Here is a 17,814-nt window from a genome sequence, read left to right as displayed (position 1 = left end):
TCCACCTCTACAGATTGGCGCCCAACCAAGTGGGGCTCATCGGCGACTCGGATGCCCGAAGGAGTGGTTGAAACGAAGGATTGGACTCTCGCTGCGGACAATCACCTCCCGAGGAGACCCGCGTCTTGGCACCCACAGTGTTTTTCCTCTCTTTCTGATCTGACCCTCCAGGTGGTGCCGGTCCTTGACTGAGATCTCTTCTGGTGTTCGCCGCGCAGAGACCATTTGGTCGATTCAGAACTTGGCACTTGGAATCTGGAGACTTTTGCTTGGTAAGGTCATTTGTTGCAACACTTTTGGTATTTGGAATTGTATGGAAATTGGCCAATATTTCGAATTTGGATATATATGAATTGCAATTTATATAGACAGGTAACGAGGATACTTTTCTCTACTTTTTATAAAATTTGAACGGCACACCGTAATTTAAGTGCCACTCTGCGTATAATATTGCATATACTGCAATACTTTTGGCATGCCTGTTCTTAGCACACTTCATGGAATGTGTTGCTTTTGTGGAGGTACCAGTATGGAACTTGAAAGGAATCAGCCGGCTCCCCCAGAGGGGACACCAAATAGGGACATGTATATTAAAAATGGTATTTCTTCTATAATGTACAGCACTTTATGGAATAAATATACTAGTAAGGATCCTGAGTTGCGCTGGTCTATAAATAGGTCATTTGATCTTAAAAAGATTCAGTATGTGGAGCAATGTATTTTTAAACGTAAAAGTAGACAGGATATGTTTGATTGTGTACGAATGTGGGAGAAAGAAGCGCATGAACGAGTGAGAAGAGAGCAAGCTTTGATAGAAAAAGAACACCGCAAAAATATTCATGCGAAAGTATTGGAATAAAAAAAAAAGAAATGAAGGAAATAAAAGAGAGAGAGGATAGGGAGCGTCCTTTACAGGTAAATGGCCAATACCCTGTTTCACCCCCTTTACCCTCTACTTAATAAACCACAGGACGATTCTATTTTGTTAGATCGCTCCCTGCCTCCAAATACTTTTCCCTCTGTCCCTACTATTAATTCTAATGATGATATTTCTCCTTCAGATCAGGATAAGTTAGAATCCGATGCTCAGCGTCAGACTCACTCAATTCTAACGGCTGATCGCGCAGCCACTCTTAGATCAGCTGCTCGCGCAGCCACTCTTAGATCAGCTGCTCGCAAAGCAGCTGGTGATGATATTTCTGCTTCAGATCTTGTAGCCAAAGTACAACAATGGCAGGATAGAGAACAGTTATAGTTTGTAGAAATGTTTGCCACAGAGGTAATTGAATGGTTTAGAAAGCATTCCACAGAGTTAGAGCCTGTTGATATAACAAACAATTATAAACAATTGCATGACGGTCTTTTTTTTCCCCTTCCCAGGTGGCTGACTTAATTAGACGGGTTGGTAAAATACGAGTTGATGCACTCAGTTTGTGAGAGGAGAAAAAGGCAGCTGCTGCAGCTGAGTAAACAGTTCAGACCTCCATGCCACAGGATGATACTTCAGAAACAGATAAGAATGTTGTAGTTCATGTGAAACCATTGCGGGAAGCCGCACCTTTGTATGTCCCCCCCTAAGCGTACGGAAACAGATGATAATAAGGATTCCACTGATGCAAAAGGTTATTTTATTTATAATTGGGTTTATACTCCATGGAGTAGAGCAGATGTCATGGCTCTTAAAGCTGCTTTACCTGACCCACGGAAAAATCCGGCTGCCTTTTATGAAGAAGTTGAGGGAGCTATTCATTCTTGTATAATGACTTTGTCTGATATTGATATTTTTTTGGGCTTATTCTACCCCCCTGATATGTGGAGAGCTATTCGTAGAGTTGATGATCATGTAACTTTTGGTGATGCTTGGAAAGAATTAGAAAAGATTGATACAGAAAGGGAACCCGCACAGAAAAAGCAACAAGTGATTTTAGATCTTCCAAAAGCTATAGTAGTTAAATTGAAAACTCTTATTCCAGCCAAAAAGATAGATTGGACTGTGTTAGCATCCTGTAAGCAAAAGGCAGAGGAATTGGTCTCTGGCTTCTTTACACGTTTTGAGGAGGCATTCCACGACTTTAGTGGCCAGTCATTGACAGATGACACGGGCAGGCATCTGTATGTCGATAAATTTGTCGCAAATATGTTGTTAGGAAGAGCTAATCGCCTAAAGGCCTGCGAAAGTTCATGGACTACGTCTTCCCCAGTCTCTCTTTTTACTATGGCTCAGTATTATGAACGTCAGGAATTGGAAGCTAAGGGCAATGAGGATAAGAAGACTAAGGAGTTGAAAACAAAGTTTATGCTAGTTCAGGCTTATGGCCCATCCTATAGAGGTGGTGGCAGAGGCGGACGTGCGTCTTATGGTCCGACCATACCCACTTATGCTCAACCAACTTTGTCTTCTGATCAGTGTGCATATTTTAGGAAGATTGGACATTGGGCTGTTGATTGTCCAGCATTGCGTGCTCAGCAGTATCCGCGTGGACGAGGGCAAACGAGAAGTCGTCTGGGGTATTCAGGGCATAGAGGAGGCATGGATGAATGTGCTAGGTTTGACACTGTTGCGCATGATCAGAAAATGCTTTCAATACTTTTGATAGATGGAACAAATATCAAATGTCTGATTATTTATCATCTGATTTGAAATATTCAGCTTACGCATAGGACTGCCTAGGATGGGGTAAGGAATCAGTTGAAGTTCCAGTAGATCAGAAGGGTCCCTATGTTCGAGCACATGTTTTGGGTTCTACCGATCGGTTTCTGGTTGATACAGGAGCTACTCGTAGCGCCTTGTCTAAACAATTGGTTCCACGGGCTCCCCAGTCTGGCTTAACCATTACATCGATAGGTTTCGATGGGACACCTTCCCTTAGCCCACTGTCACAGCCATTTGCATTCCATGTTGATAAATTCACTGCTCCATGTCCCTTTTTGCTTTCCCCTAACACACCGGACAATATTGTGGGTCTTGATATGCTCAAGTATTTTAGGGCTACAATACAATGTTCCCCAGAAGGTGGGCGTGTTATTTTGAATGATAACTATCCGGTGACTGAGAAGTCCTGTCTCATTAGAGAGGATATTGCTTTGGCTTCACTCCCTAGTACTTTGTGGGCTACGTCAGACACTGATGTGGGGCAAATGGTTATTCCACCGGTGCATATTCATGTAAAGGAGGGAGCTTCTTTGAGTCGATTGCCTCAATACAACATTTCTCAATAAGGTGAAGAGGCACTTGTACGCATTGTACATGATCTGATTGAAGTGGGGGTTGTGGAAGAAGTCCCTTACAATATTTGCAATAGCTCTATCCTTCCTATTCTGAAGAAAGACACTGATACTAAAATCTACAGGTTCATCATTGATTTACAAGAAGTTAACAAGATTGTAGTGCCACAATACCCGGTAGTCTCTGACCTCACAACAATCCTTTCCATGGTTCCTCCGACAGCGACTACCTTTACTGTGATTGATTTAAAGAACGCTTTCTTCTGAATCCCTATTCATCCTGACAGACGATATTTGTTCGGCTTCCCTTTGAATAACCGATCCTTTAGATTCTGTAGTGTTCCCCAAGGGTATACAGAGAGTCGTAGTATTTAAAGCCAAGCATTGAAAGGACAGCTTGATTCTTTTCCTGTGCCGAATGGGGTGGCTCTCATACAATATGTCGATGGCATCTTGTTGGCAGCTGATACGCCTGAACAGTGTGAAGAAGGAATGCTGTCATTGCTTTTATTTCTTGCATCACACTTTCACAAAGTTTCACGGACGAAATTGCAGTATTGTAGACAGAAGGTTACCTATTTAGGTCACCACCAGTGCCCCGTACTCAGAAAGATGTCCGTGCATTCATTGGTATTACTTCTTTTTGTAGGCAATGGATTTTAGGTTTCTCACACATTGTTAAACCTTTTCTTGGCTCTTCTGACTAAAGACACTCCAATGCCCCTTCCATGGACGAATGAATGTCAGAATGCTTTCCACCAGTTGCGTGAAGCTCTTTGTTCTGCCTCAGTATTGGGCACTCCAGATTACACTAAGATTTTTACACTCTATGTACAAGAGAGAGATGGGTGTGCACTTTCAGTTTTAGTACAGACACATGCTGACAAGCAACGTCCTTGTGCATATTTTTCAGCTGTTCTTGATCCAGTTGCTCGTGCATTGCCTGGGTGTTTCCGTTCTCTCGCAGCGGCAGTGGTGTCTATACGTCAGAGTGAAGGGATAGTCTTGTCACATAGACTGTTGGTGTTAGTACCTCATGCAGTTGATGCCCTTTCGAACCAAACTAAAACGCAGCATTTAACTAGTGCTAGGCTGACAGGATACAAATTGACACTCTTGGCCCCTGATATCACCTTGAAAAGATGTTTAACCCTGAATCCAGCTACCTTGTTGCCATACCCATCGACTCAGTCCCGGTCACAAGAGCCTCATGATTGTATATTCCTTAATGAGGAACAGACAAAGGGTTGTGTCGATTTGCAAGTTACGCCCCTTTCAAATGTTGATGGGGAACTGTGGGTTGATGGGTCCTGTTTGAAATTACCAGATGGCACGACATCATCTGCATATGCAATTACAACACTTCAAACGGTAGTTGAAACAGCTCGTATTCCACAGAAGTCAGCTCAGACAGCAGAACTAATAGCTTTGACACGAGCGTGTGAACGTGTTAACATTTATACTGACAGCCGCTATGCTTTCGGAGAGGCTCATGATTTTGGGTTACTCTGGAAGGAAAGAGGCTTTCTTACATCCCATGGGATGCAGATAATGCATGGAGAATTGGTACATAATCTTCTGACTGCCTTGACATACCCGGAGAAAATAGCAATTGTTAAATGTAGCGCACACAAGAAAGGGACTGATAAAATAGGACAAGGCAATGCCTTCGCAGATCACACAGCCCGTGAAACTGCAATGCAGCGAAGCACCACATCCATGTACGTCGTGAAGTCACAGGCTGAACGTTGGCATGGTGTTAGGCAGGAAGTGTTAGACATGCAGAGATCTGCTTCTGCAGAAGAACTTGAGCAATGGTCTAAAGAGGGACATTGGATGATGAGGGCTGCTGGCGAAATAACGACATGACCAAATGGAAACTGCCCACAGCCTATTTACAACCGATGATTTATATGGCACATCGGCCGTCACATGTTGGAGCCTCCTCGATAACGAAATTGCTTGCACAAGTTTGGGAGCATCCAGAAATTGCTGGCACAGCTAAAAAGATAGTGCCGTCCTGCTTGATTTGTCTTCAGTACAATCCTGGAAGAGTGACACAAACTCCTACAGGAGGGTTTGCTACACCAACTGCACCTTTTGAAGTTTTGCAAATGGATTACATCCAGCTTGAACGCTGTAATAATCGGAAATATGTCCTAGTAGTGGTGTGTGCCGTCAGTAAGTGGATAGAGGTGTACTCTAAGAAAGACAATACAGCTCTTACTACAGCAAAGGTGCTTCTAAAATAATTTTTCCCCAGATTTGGTGTTTGCAAACTTGTGGAGTGATAACGGACCCCATTTTATTGGGCAAATTGTTGAGTATGTCCGGAAAGGATAGGGATTAAACAGAAGTTTCATGCTGCCTTCCTCCCACAATCAGCAGGGCTATGGAGAGATACAATTTATTTATTTATATAGCGCTGGCTAGACTCGACGGTATCAGAGCGCTTTACATGAGAATCAACAATGTAACAGAACAAATTCAACAATTACACAATACATCAAAAAATAGGCAATTCAATTAGGAGGGGAGAGAAAGGAGAGAGAAGTAGTGGAGGGGACAGGGGAGGTGAGAGAGGGAGGATAAGGGAAGAGACAATAAGGAGAGACGAAAAGAAGTCTGTCTAAAGACAGACTGGGTAGGTGACGACCAAGGAGGGAATCTAAGGCCCATCTCCCCTATAGCTAAACCAAGTGGCTCCATCGGGCATCAGACAAAATAGTTCAGTCTCAATACATTGGGAGAGGAGAGAAGGAGAGACATAAAATAGAGGGCGGATGCGGGAGGAGAGGACAGGAGAGACGAAAGGAAGTGGAACAATGTGGTTCAACAATATAACAGAAATAGATCAACAATTACACAATTACATCAAACAATCAGCAATACATTAGGAGAGGAGAGAAAGGAGAGAGAAAAGTAGTGGGGGGTGGGGGAAGTGAGAAAGTGAGGATAAGGGAAGAGACAATAAGGAGAGATGAAAGAAGTCTGTCTAAAGACCGAATGGGTAGGTGACGACCAAGGAGGGAGTCCACGGCCCATCTCCCCTATAGCTAAACCAGGTAGCTCCATGGGGCATCAGACAAAATAGTTCAGTCTCAATACATTGAGAGAGGAGAGAAGGAGAGACATGACCAGAGGGAGGATGCGGGAGGAGACGACAGGAGAGACGAAGGGAAGTGCAACAATGTGGTTCATCAATAACAGAAAAAGATCGACAATTACACATTACATCAAACAATCAGCAATGCATTAGGAGAGGAGAGAAAGGAGAGAAAGAAGTAGTGGGGGTAGGGGAGGTGAGAAAGTGAGGATAAGGGAAGAGACAACCGTAGAGACGAAAGGAAGTCTGTCTAAAGACCGACTGGGTAGGTGACGACCAAGAAGGGAATCCATGGCCCATCTCCCCTATAGCTAAACCAGGTAGCTCCATCGGGCATCAGACACAATAGTTCAGTCTCAAGTGTCGAGGGAAGAGTGTTCACTGAGAAACAGGGTGGGAACAAGGGGAGGGGCAGGTGAAGGCAGAGGACAGAAGCTGGAAAGAGTAGGAGCGGAGAGGGGAGAGGGTTGGGGGAAGAGAGAGGGGGAAGATAAGGTCAGGACAGACGCGGGAGAGTTTGCCCGAAAGTCCGGCTGGGTAGGTGATAGTCAAAGGAGGGAGTCCAAAGTTATTCTCCCCTAAGGTTCGCGAGGTAGTTCCTCGTGAACGTGGGGCTCTGCTTGCGTTGGTTGCTGAGGCAGAAGGTGCAGATCTGGTTGGGCTGCTAGTTATCACCCTCCCGGGCCGGGCTACTGCCCTGCTGGTGGTGGTAGAAGGTGGTGGTGTGGTACGGCTGCTCGTCGCTGACCAGCAGCATGTTGCCAGCCGCAAGCGCATCTTGATCTTGGAGAGCTTGCGGTCGGCGGCTCGGTGGGGATGAGGGTGCACAGGGCGGTGAAGGCCGTGTTGACGCTGTTAGTGCGGTCACGCTCCCGCACGTTGGCCATGTGGCGCTGGCACGGCTCCCGGTGCATCCTGTGGGTTGTGTGTGGGTTGAACCGCCCTGGTATTTGTGTGGGAATCGGCGGCGGGCCGGCAGGGGGGTAAGCAGGCAGCAGACATATGGCAGCAATATGTGGGAGCTATGGACGCAGAAGGCACTGAGCGCCCAAATGAAGTCCCTCACCGCAGGAACCGCCAGGAGAACGGGACACCTCAGATGTTGAATCCCAAAAAGAAGGCCGTGCGGGCTGTGGCGGCCGCCATTTTAGAGTCAGGCACCGGCGGAGGCAGCAGCAACAGAGATGCAGCGCTTGGTGCCGATCATACCATCACTGGAGCTTCTTGCCTGTTTAGCAGTCGGGCGAGGTGGGCGATCTCTGGCGGCAAGTCCTCCCCCAGCTGTCTCAGAGGGAGCCAACAATAACGCTGCTGCTCCGATGTCGTGCCGCCATGTTGGGAAGCTGGTGAGCGCTTACCTCATGATTGTGGGTTCTGTCAGCTCAAATGTATAGTATTCAGGACGGTTGGCAAGAGTGCTGATGGCACATTGTATGCTTCCATCATCACTTAAGATTTATATGCCAAAGGTGTACACCTTTGTTCCCGAGCTGAATGTTTTAGAAGATGAATAGATGTGTCCTCTTGTGAACGGTCCACAGAACTCTGGCTTTAGAGTGCCTGCCATTTATTTTCGCCTTCTTCGGGCTTTTCTTTGTGGTTGGCAGCATTACCATGCACTGCCTTCCCATTGACGTGAACAGGAATCAGAGGCTAGCTACTCTCGAGCTGAAGCTAGCTAAAATACAGGCTTTTACATCCTTGAAATGGCCTGATGCATTACCCTTGGCATTGTTGTCCATTAGATCGGTGCCATGTTCACGATCTAGTCTTACACCATATGAGGTGGTATTTGGAAGGCCTATGAATATTTGGGGAATTCCTAAGACATGCCCCATACATGATGTACCATGTGTCTTGATGAGCGACGACCCATCACAGTTGACTGACAGTTTGATTTCTATTCATCAACAGGTTCGAAAAGCTCTTCCTGAGAGGTCTGAGGGTGAGAGCCATGGACTACGGCCCAGAGACCATGTGATGGTCCGATCCTTCCAGAGGTCGAGCAGTTTGGAGCCTAGGTGGCGCGGCCCAGAGCAAGTCCTCCTGGCGACGAGAACTGCAGTCCGAGTGACGAACAGGAGGAACTGGGTGCATTCTACCCATCATAGGAAAGTGCTGTCTACCCTGGTGGAACCTGCTGCCCTGATCGACCATCGAGGCATTCTTCTCCGGAGAAAGGCCAAGCCAAATCAACTGAAGAACCCGAGGAAGTCTTCCCGGACCATACGACCCCTGGTGTATCCAGATATCAACTGCTGACCCGGAGAGAAACTTCATTGTTGAAAAAGACTGGTTGAGCAACCATTCTGGGTTAGTAAAAAACTGAGCTGAAGAGGGGGGGGGGTCTTCTGTGTAGTGACACCTATCTTAAACCTCAGTGAAGAAACCAACGGCTGCCCAGGACTTTAGAGCTCCAACGGTTTTGTTACTTCAACAAAAAGATGAATATGCCTGTGGAGGAAAAATCATCTGCAGGGATCTGTGATAAAAAAGATAATGTGCACTGTTGGATTTATTGTCAATGTGGGCACCATGGCAGTGATAACTTGGGTTGTAGAGGAAGTGGCTCCTGCTCGAAAAATACTGACTGCCACTACTCCAGCATCCATTGAGCACCACTATTTTACTCTCCCTTATCATGAGCAGAAGCATAGACAATCATATCTGAACAACACGTTCATCCACACGCACAATTCTACGAACATTACTGACTGATGGGTGTGTGGAATAATGCCAGCTCATCAGAAAAAGGGAGGAACACCTTTCTTTCTTCTTCCCTTTTCCCATAATGGCTCTTGTCAAGCCTGGTTTGCACTTCTATTGGCTTCTCAAGTGGCTAACATTACTGATATGGGTGTAGGGAGAATAAACTATTATCTTAATAAAGCATATTATCCTGGAGAAGAAGGTGATCCGCAAGCTAAAGGGCTAAATGGGAGGTGGAGGAGTACCGACGAGGAAATGCTGCTACACATTATGTTTACCCAAATACACAAACTGCAAAGGGTAATGGACCATTTGTTATAGCTGTCACTAGAGCCCGAGCAGATTTGTGTGTGAGTAGTGTTGGGAAAATTCAAGTGGGAAGAAGCAAATGTACTTAGGTTTTGACCATTGAGGGCACCAATAATAGTAGTTTTACATCTTCTCATAATACCTACTTCATCTGTGGGAATAAGGAATACTACCATCTACCTGTTGGATGGTCTGGAGTCTGTTACGTGTCCTTTTTGCTACCTCCTGTGTTTCTGGCACCTGCATCATATCACAAGGACTATCGATTGTTTAATGACATTTCTAAGAATAGATACAAAAGAACAATAAGTAATGATGAGGTGGACCAGACTGACACCGCACTACAGCAATACGTTGATTTTAATTTGGGACTGTTCTTCTTTGGAGAGATGCAGTCTAATAGATGTATAGGCTAAGTTACATTTTTGAAGATGCAGTAAGTAACCTATGATGTGTTGAATAGCCACATCTAAAGGATTAATGTTGTTGTTAGGACAATAAATTACAAATCGTTTCCAGTTGGCTGCATAACATGCCCTAGTGGTAGGACGTCTAGCTTCTTTAATGACATTCATGCAGTCTGGAGGAAGGTTCAGATATCCAAATTCTAGGACTTCAGGAGCCAGATGGCAAGGTTGAGCTGAGCTGGGTCTGGGTGTCTGATCTCTCCACGGTTCTGTGTTAAGAGGTGTGGAGACAGGTGCAGTTTTTGGAGTGGTACCACAGACAGTTGTAGCAGTGTGGTGTACCACGGTTGTCTGGCCCACGTTGGAGCAACTAGAATGAGGGTCAGAGAATACTGCTGTAGTTTGCGTACTACTAGTGGCATGAGTGGTAGAGGTGGAAAAGCGTACGCAAATCTGTTTGACCAATTCATCCATATCGCATTGGGTGTGGATATCTGGCGGCGAAGCTTGGGCATTTTGCGATTTCGTGGGTGGCAAAGAGGTCTATCTGAGGTTGACCCACCTCTGAAAGAATGGCTGAAGAACTTGCGTATGAAGTTCCCACTCATGGGTCTGTTATGTTTGACGACTTAACAGATCCCCTATAGTATTTTGTACTCCTGGGACATTTTGGGCTAGAAGGAATATGTTCTGAGGTATGGCCCACCTCCATATTTCTTGTGCTGGTTGAGATAGTTGCAGGGAGTGCGTGCCTCCTTGCTTCTGTATGTAATACATTGCTGTCATGTTGTCCATGCGGACTAACACAGCTTTGTTTGCTACTTGCTTCTGGAAAGCTTTTAGTGCTAGGAATACTGCTAGTAACTCCAAGTGATTGATGTGGAGTAACTTTTGTTGCGGTGTCCACCTGCCTTGCATGGTGTGTAGCAGTAGGTGGGCTCCCCAGCCGGAGAGCGATGCGTCCGCAGTCAAGATTATTTGGGGAACTGGCTCTAGGAACGGTCGTCCCTTGGAAAGGTTCTTGGTGTTCCACCACTGCAGAGAGCGATGAGTTTGACCGTCTACCAACACTAGGTCTGTTAATTAACCTTGAGCCTGGTTCCATTGACGTGATAAGCACTCTTGTAGCGGACGCATTTGAAGTCTTGCATGGGGCACTCTGAAGATGCAAGAGGTCATCATCCCTATGAGTTGCATGAACACTTGTGCTGGGAGGGAGTGTTGTAGCTGATACTTTGCTAGGAGAGTTTGCATGCTGGCTATCCTTGCTGGGGTGGGATAAGCCAGCGCTGTTGAGGTGTTTATTGTGGCACCTAGGTACTGTTGTACTTTGGATGGCTGTAGATGAGACTTGTTGTGGTTTATTGTGAACCCCAAGTCGTGGAGCAGGTGGATGGTGGTATGAGTGTGTTTTAGGAATCCTACTAGCAGGGGAGTGTTACCCAAACAGAGGTATGAGAGCACTCAGTGTTTGTTAAAATACCCCTCACACACCAAAAGGCCCCTTGGTGTCATGCTTCATCATTGGGGTCTTCGCACCCCTCTATCGGGATGCGGCGTGCTGCGACCTACGACTACGCGGGAGCACTGAAATCAATGACTATGTGTGGTGTGTGTGGTGCAAGTGATAAGGGTATTAATGTGAGTGGTCGGTTTTAGTGAAAGATTAAAAAGTACCTGGCTCGTGGGTGTAATGGAAAAAAAACTTTATTCACATCCCCGAGCTGGCACTGCTAAAAGAAGTGAAGTGCGAGGTAGTATCTGTCGTAGTTATGGACAGTACCTCAGGTGTGCGTCGACATGTTTCGGAGCATATGCTCCTTCTTCAGGACGGGGGCACAACTTCCCCACCTTACTCACGTTTCACTAGGTCAAAAATCACAAGTTTGCGTTTTAGTAAAAAGTGAAAAAATATTTCTAAGTGTATAAAAATAAGCAATAATGTGCCTACAGCGGATTTTCACTCAGGATCAATGCATTTGCATGACTTATTAGATACAAGTTGCTGGCTTCATAAGCACTCTAGAACGTCTGGGGGGTGATTGCTACTTTGTGCAATAAACTCGGGACGAGTTGTCCACCATCTTGCCCCACACGCTGCTCTGCTCGAATGGATTCCACTGGATTCTACTTTGTGCAATAAACTCGGGACGAGTTGTCCACCGTCTTGTCCCACATGCTGCTCTGCTCGAATGGATTCCATTCGAGCAGAGCAGCGTGTGGGGCAAGACGGTGGACAACTCGTCCCGAGTTTATTGCACAAAGTAGCAATCACCCCCCAGACGTTCTAGAGTGCTCATGAAGCCAGCAACTTGTATCTAATAAGTCATGCAAATGCATGGATCCTGAGTGAAAATCCGCTGTAGGCACATTATTGCTTATTTTTATACACTTAGAAATATTTTTTCACTTTTTACTAAAACGCAAACTTGTGATTTTTGACCTAGTGAAACGTGAGTAAGGTGGGGAAGTTGTGCCCCCGTCCTGAAGAAGGAGCATATGCTCCGAAACATGTCGACGCACACCTGAGGTACTGTCCATAACTACGACAGATACTACCTCGCACTTCACTTCTTTTAGCAGTGCCAGCTCGGAATTGTGAATAAAGTTTTTTTTCCATTACACCCACGAGCCAGGTACTTTTTAATCCTTCACTAAAACCCACCACTCACATTAATACCCTTAACACTTGCACCACACACACCACACATAGTCATTGATTTCAGTGCTCCCGCGTTGTCGTAGGTCGCAGCACGCCGCATCCCGATAGAGGGGTGCGGAGACCCCAATGATGAAGCATGACACCAAGGGGCCTTTTGGTGTGTGAGGGGTATTTTAACAAACACTGAGTGCTCCCATACCTCTGTTTGGGTAACACTCCCCTGCTAGTAGGATTCCTTTTGTTTATGCATATAAGCCCGTGGAGTAAGAATCCTACTTCTATTACTCTACCTCCCTCCTTTGTTAAATTTGTATGAGTGTGTTTTACGCATTGATTGTGTGAGCTGGCTTTTATGAGCCAGTCGACGAGGTACGGGACGACATAGATGTGCTGTCTTCTTAGATGTGCTGCCACCACTGCCAAGCACTTGGTGAAGACCCTTGGTGCTGTTGTGACTCCCAATGGGAGTACTTTGAACTGGTAGTGCTACCCGTCTATTACAAACCTGAGATACTTCCTGTGAGCTTTGTGAATGGGAATGTGGAAGTATGCGTCCTTGAGGTCTAGCGTAGCCAGGAAGTCGTTTCGTGACAAGAGAGGAAGGGCTTGCTGGAGTGTGACCATGTGAAAATGGTCTGACTGTATATATATATGTTTAGCGGTCTGAGGTCTAGAATAGACCTTAGAGAGCCGTCCTTCTTTGGGATTAGAAAATATAGAGAGTAAACCCCCTTGTTTTGCTGGTGCAGAGGAACTAGTTCTATTGCACTTTTTTCTAGCAGATACCACTTCTTGCTTTAACAGTGACAGATGTTCTTGTGACATTGGACGCTGTTTGGGTGGTATGTTTGGGGGTGTAGATGTTAATTCTAGACAGTAACCTGAGTGAATAATTTGTTGCACCCACCTGTCTGATGTGATGTTGATCCATGCAGGCAAGAACTGTTGGAGTCTTCCCCCCACAGGAGTGGAATGTTGGGGGGAAGGGGAGGAAAGTCATTGGGTAGGGGTGGAGGCAGAGCAGGAGGTGTTGTTTTTTGCCTCTGCCTTTGTTGTTGTTACCCCTTTAACCCCTTCTCTGGTAGCCCTTGGTGAATGTGGATTGGCCAGGGGTCTTGTAGGAAGAGGAGGGACTTTCTGAGGAGTAGCCTCTTGTGTTGCCTCTGTACGATGAGCGACAAAAAGAACATCTGGGAGCTTGCTGCTGCAAGGCTCCCATCGATTTTGCAGTGTCGGTGTCTTTCTTCATTTTTTCCAAAGACATATCAACATTTGGGCCAAATAAATGTGTTTCATCAAATGGCTGATTAAGTATAGAGTTTTGCACCTCAAGTTTAAAACCTGAAATGCGTAGCCAGGCATGTCTGCGTAGTAAGGTGCTGGTATTGGTTGCCCTTGAGGCAGTATCTGCAGCGTCTAGGGCACAACGGATGGAAGTATTAGTGATATTTTTACCTTCCTGTATAAGTTCATTAGCCCTGTTTTTGTATTTGGCTGGTAGGTGCTGCATTAGGGACTCTAGTTCGTCGTAATGTGCCCTGTCATATCTTGCCAGCAAGACTTGAGTGTTGGCAATGCACCAGATGTTAGCTGCTTGTGCCGCAGTTCTCTTGCCAGAAGCGTCAAGGAGTTTAGATTCTTTGTCTGGTGGCGAGGCTTCACCTGTTGTTTGGGAATTAGCACGTTTACGTGCATTGGATACCACCAAAGAATATAATTGTGCCGGGCCTTTAATATAGGCTGGGTCTGTAGGGGCAGCTTTATATTTGTTCTCAATGCGGGGATTGAGGACCCTAGCTCTAACGGGGTCTTTAACCCCTTCACTGCGGCGGCTATTCCGCCGCAGTGCTAAGGGGGCGGGGCAGCCGCGCAGCGGACGCATGCTGGTGACGGAACCGCTCTGTCACCAGCGTCGGTTGCGCTGTGCTTATGACGGAGCGGTTCCGTCATGGCCCGCCCCACTCAATAGAACGCTCAGCGCAGGCGCGGAATTCGCGCCGCGCATGAGCGGCGAGCGGGCCATGACGGAACCGCTCCGTCATCAGCACAGCGCACCCGCAGCTGATGACGGAGCGGTTCCGTCATCAGCGTGCAAGGGGTTAAAGACCTCTGTTGCGTGCTTGATGACGCCCTTGGCAAGATGGCTGTAGACCTTTGTGTTGTGTCAAAAGTGTCTAATAGGAAGTCTTCCTAAACTGCATCAGTGTGTAAGTCCACCCCATGATATTGTGCAGCTCTCTGGACTAGCAGGTTAAAACCTATGGTGTCCTCTGGTGGGGAAGGTCTGGAAGGATAGACATCATCTTGTGGGACATAAGGCACATCAGGGGTGTTGTAATCATCCCATGGATTAGGTGACTGAGGGGGACTATTAGTGTGTGGTGGGTAATGTGCACCCCCCCCTTCATAATCAGAGTCTGTGTGTACATCATCGCCTGGGTTAGGAGATGGTGTAGGTGAATGCTGTGGTGGAGGAGGTGTATGAGTAGGAACAGCATGGGGAGGTGGAGGAGAAGGGACCCTTAATGGAGAGGTTGCAATGTCTCTTTTCTTTGCAGGGGGAGGAGGTGCTGGCGCCTCCAGTGGTCTCTTCTTGGAGCTGAGAGTAAATTGTCCAGTTTTGGGATCCTTTACAAGGGTTTTTTGTTGTGGATCTGGTGTAAAAAGCTCTTGTGAGCCTGATAAATCTTTTGGCGTCGAAATTTTCGGCTCCGTAGGTTTTATAGGCATCGAGTCGGCAGTTGGCTTAGGAGTGTGCCCATTCAAAGTGTCTTTTATGGGAACCCGTTTTTTCGGTTCCGAGGGTTTTTACGGCTCCGATGCGTGTGAGTCTGGAGTTTAGGTTGATTTTTTACTCGGCTCCGAGTGCGGTTTCGGTGTCGACGAACCGCTGCCAGTTTTCGGCGCCGTATGCTTGGGTGTTGAAGCAACGGTCGAGGTGGAAGAGGTAGATGGCTTTTTCTTCGGTGTCGGTACTGGGTCGGCACCGGAAGTAGGGTGAGCCGCCTGAAGGCTTTATGGTCTTCTTTGCCGGGCCCGAAGGCGGGGCGTTAGAAGCAGTCTCTCGGAGTGCACCCGAGCCCAAAGGCGAGGGTGTGACCGAAACCTTTTTAGATGGTGTCGAGGAAGGGGTGGGGTCGACGGTCTTACGACCCGTTGAGCTGGCGTGACCTTCTCGACGTCGGAGTTTTTGGCATCTGATGATCCGATACTCTCTTCGGCGTGCTGGTGTTCTGGCACGTTGACGCCCTCATTGAAGATGTCGTCGGGAATCGGAGCAGACGAGGGAGCCATAGTTCTTTGAGCTCGTCGGTCCCGGATGTCTTCTTGGAGCGGAATGGGGCACACGCCGAACAGTCTTTGGCCTCGTGCTCCGGTGAAAGGCACAGGTTGCACACCTCATGTAGATCAGTGTGGGGAAACTTCGACCCACATTGAGGACACTTCTTGAATGGCGTCCTTTCCATGAGCCCGAAAGCGAGGCCTAGGTAGGCCCGAAGGCCTTCGTCGACTACCGGAAACGAAGACTTCGAAGTTAGTTGAGAATCGCGTGGTAGATCGCAATCGAGACAATACCGTCGAACTGGGTGAGGATTGCGCACCGAAGGAAACTTGGTTCAAACCAGAGCGCAGTAGATACATCCGAGCCCGATGGCGGTAAAAAACAATCTGGGGATGGAGCCGATGCCCATGCGCAATGTGATCCTAAGGAGGAGTCACCTATCTCGTGACTTCCAAAGAACTTTTCAGGACAACAACAAACTGCAACCATCCGGGCCCAACACTAGGTGGTGATCTATGCATAGTGTACAATCTGCAGCTCATATGCCTCGAACATTCAATTTCTAACAGGCAGGGAATGCGGCAGGCCCCTTGTCGCCGCTGTTCTTTGCCCTGGCGGCTTCGATCAGAGGCGACCCATATGATACGCGGAAGGATGGGAGGACTGAATATCGCGTAGAGGATATTTTATTGTATGTCGCCACACCACACCGCTCCATAGCAAGTCTTATGAATATCTTCACAAACTTCGGTAAATATTCTGGCTATTCTATAAATTTGTATAAGTCCATAATCTTTGTACTACATGGCTCGCCCCCAATTTTATCAGCAGACCCTGAGGCAGCAGTGGCGGAGGAGTGTTTCCGCTATCTCGGAATATTCATTACGACAGACCCAGACCCATTTTACACCCATAATCTACAGGCCCCTCTGACATGCCTCAAGAGTGACATCCATCACTGGTGATCACTGCCGCTGTCCCTACTAGGACGCGCTGTACTTTTTAAAATGATGGGGCTTCCTCAACGCTTTACAAAATACTGCATATGCAATTTGGCAATCCTACTTCCAAACTATTTATTGTGAGGTGCGGACTCCCACGAATAGCTCTGCAGAAGCTGGTGAAGGGGGTGGTATGATGGGGGAATTGCATTGCCCAACATTCAGACAAATTACTGGGCAGCCCAGCTAGTGGTCATCAATCAGTGGGTACACCGGGCACAGGATGAACCGGCCTATAGAATGGACAGACTCCTCCTGGGTGTGAGGGGCTACATACGGGTATTATACATTAACCCCAAAGGCATCAATCTCACAGGCCCCATGGCACAAACAATCAAATCCTGGAATGCAGTACACAAAAAGGTGGAAAGGCGTAGGAAAATAACACAAGCCACTCCACTTTGGGAGACAGAGAGACTGGGCGGTTGTCTAAATGCACCGTATTCGCCAAGTGGGACCTCATAGGAATCTCGAAAGTGGGAGATCTATGGACTAGGGGAGGAATAGTTCCATTTGCGGACCTAGAGCAGGAGTATAATCTTCCTGCGACCAAAACTTTCAGATATTTGCAGGTTAGGAATACCCTAATGGCAGTCATACCACCGGGGAGTACCGTCCAAGAAGCCTCCCCGTTAGAGGACAGACTCCTTACAGATTACATGGATCGCCGGGTTATTTCTCTAACATATAAAAAGATAATGCATAAACCCCCTCTGACATCTCCGTGACCTCTTGCAAAGAGATCTGGGGGAAGTGGATGAGGACTGGCAGGAAGCCCTTGGTTCCCCAAAGGAAGTGGCCATATCTACGCCTGGTCCAACTCAGAATACTTCATAGATCCTATCTACCAAGAGACACTTTGGTTAAAATGGGCAGATCAGTCACTTAAACATGTCAGAAACAGTGTGGGCAAGAAGGCACGTTCTACCATATCTTATGGGAATGTCTGAGGATCAGATCATACTGGGAAGGCGTCATACACAGTGATGCTAGTATGTGGGATGAGCCTACAGCACGAGCCAGAACATTATCTTTTTAACAGATGTGAGGTGACGGATCTGAGTCGTAAAGAGCAAATATGGGTACCATTAGGTATAATAAAAGCTAAACAA

General features: G+C 46.9%; 1 protein-coding gene across 2 annotated transcripts in view; it reads right to left on the bottom strand.

The window, feature by feature from the left end:
• Nucleotides 1-17,814, bottom strand: part of WASHC5 (WASH complex subunit 5) — a 415,933-nt gene that overhangs the window by 112,251 nt on the left and 285,868 nt on the right. The window lies entirely within an intron of this gene.

Source organism: Lissotriton helveticus, chromosome 4_1 (assembly GCF_964261635.1).
Source record: "Lissotriton helveticus chromosome 4_1, aLisHel1.1, whole genome shotgun sequence".
Classification (NCBI taxonomy): Eukaryota; Metazoa; Chordata; class Amphibia; order Caudata; family Salamandridae; genus Lissotriton; species Lissotriton helveticus.
Note: the sequence above shows the minus strand (reverse complement) of the source record. Positions and strands in the feature narration are given on the sequence as shown.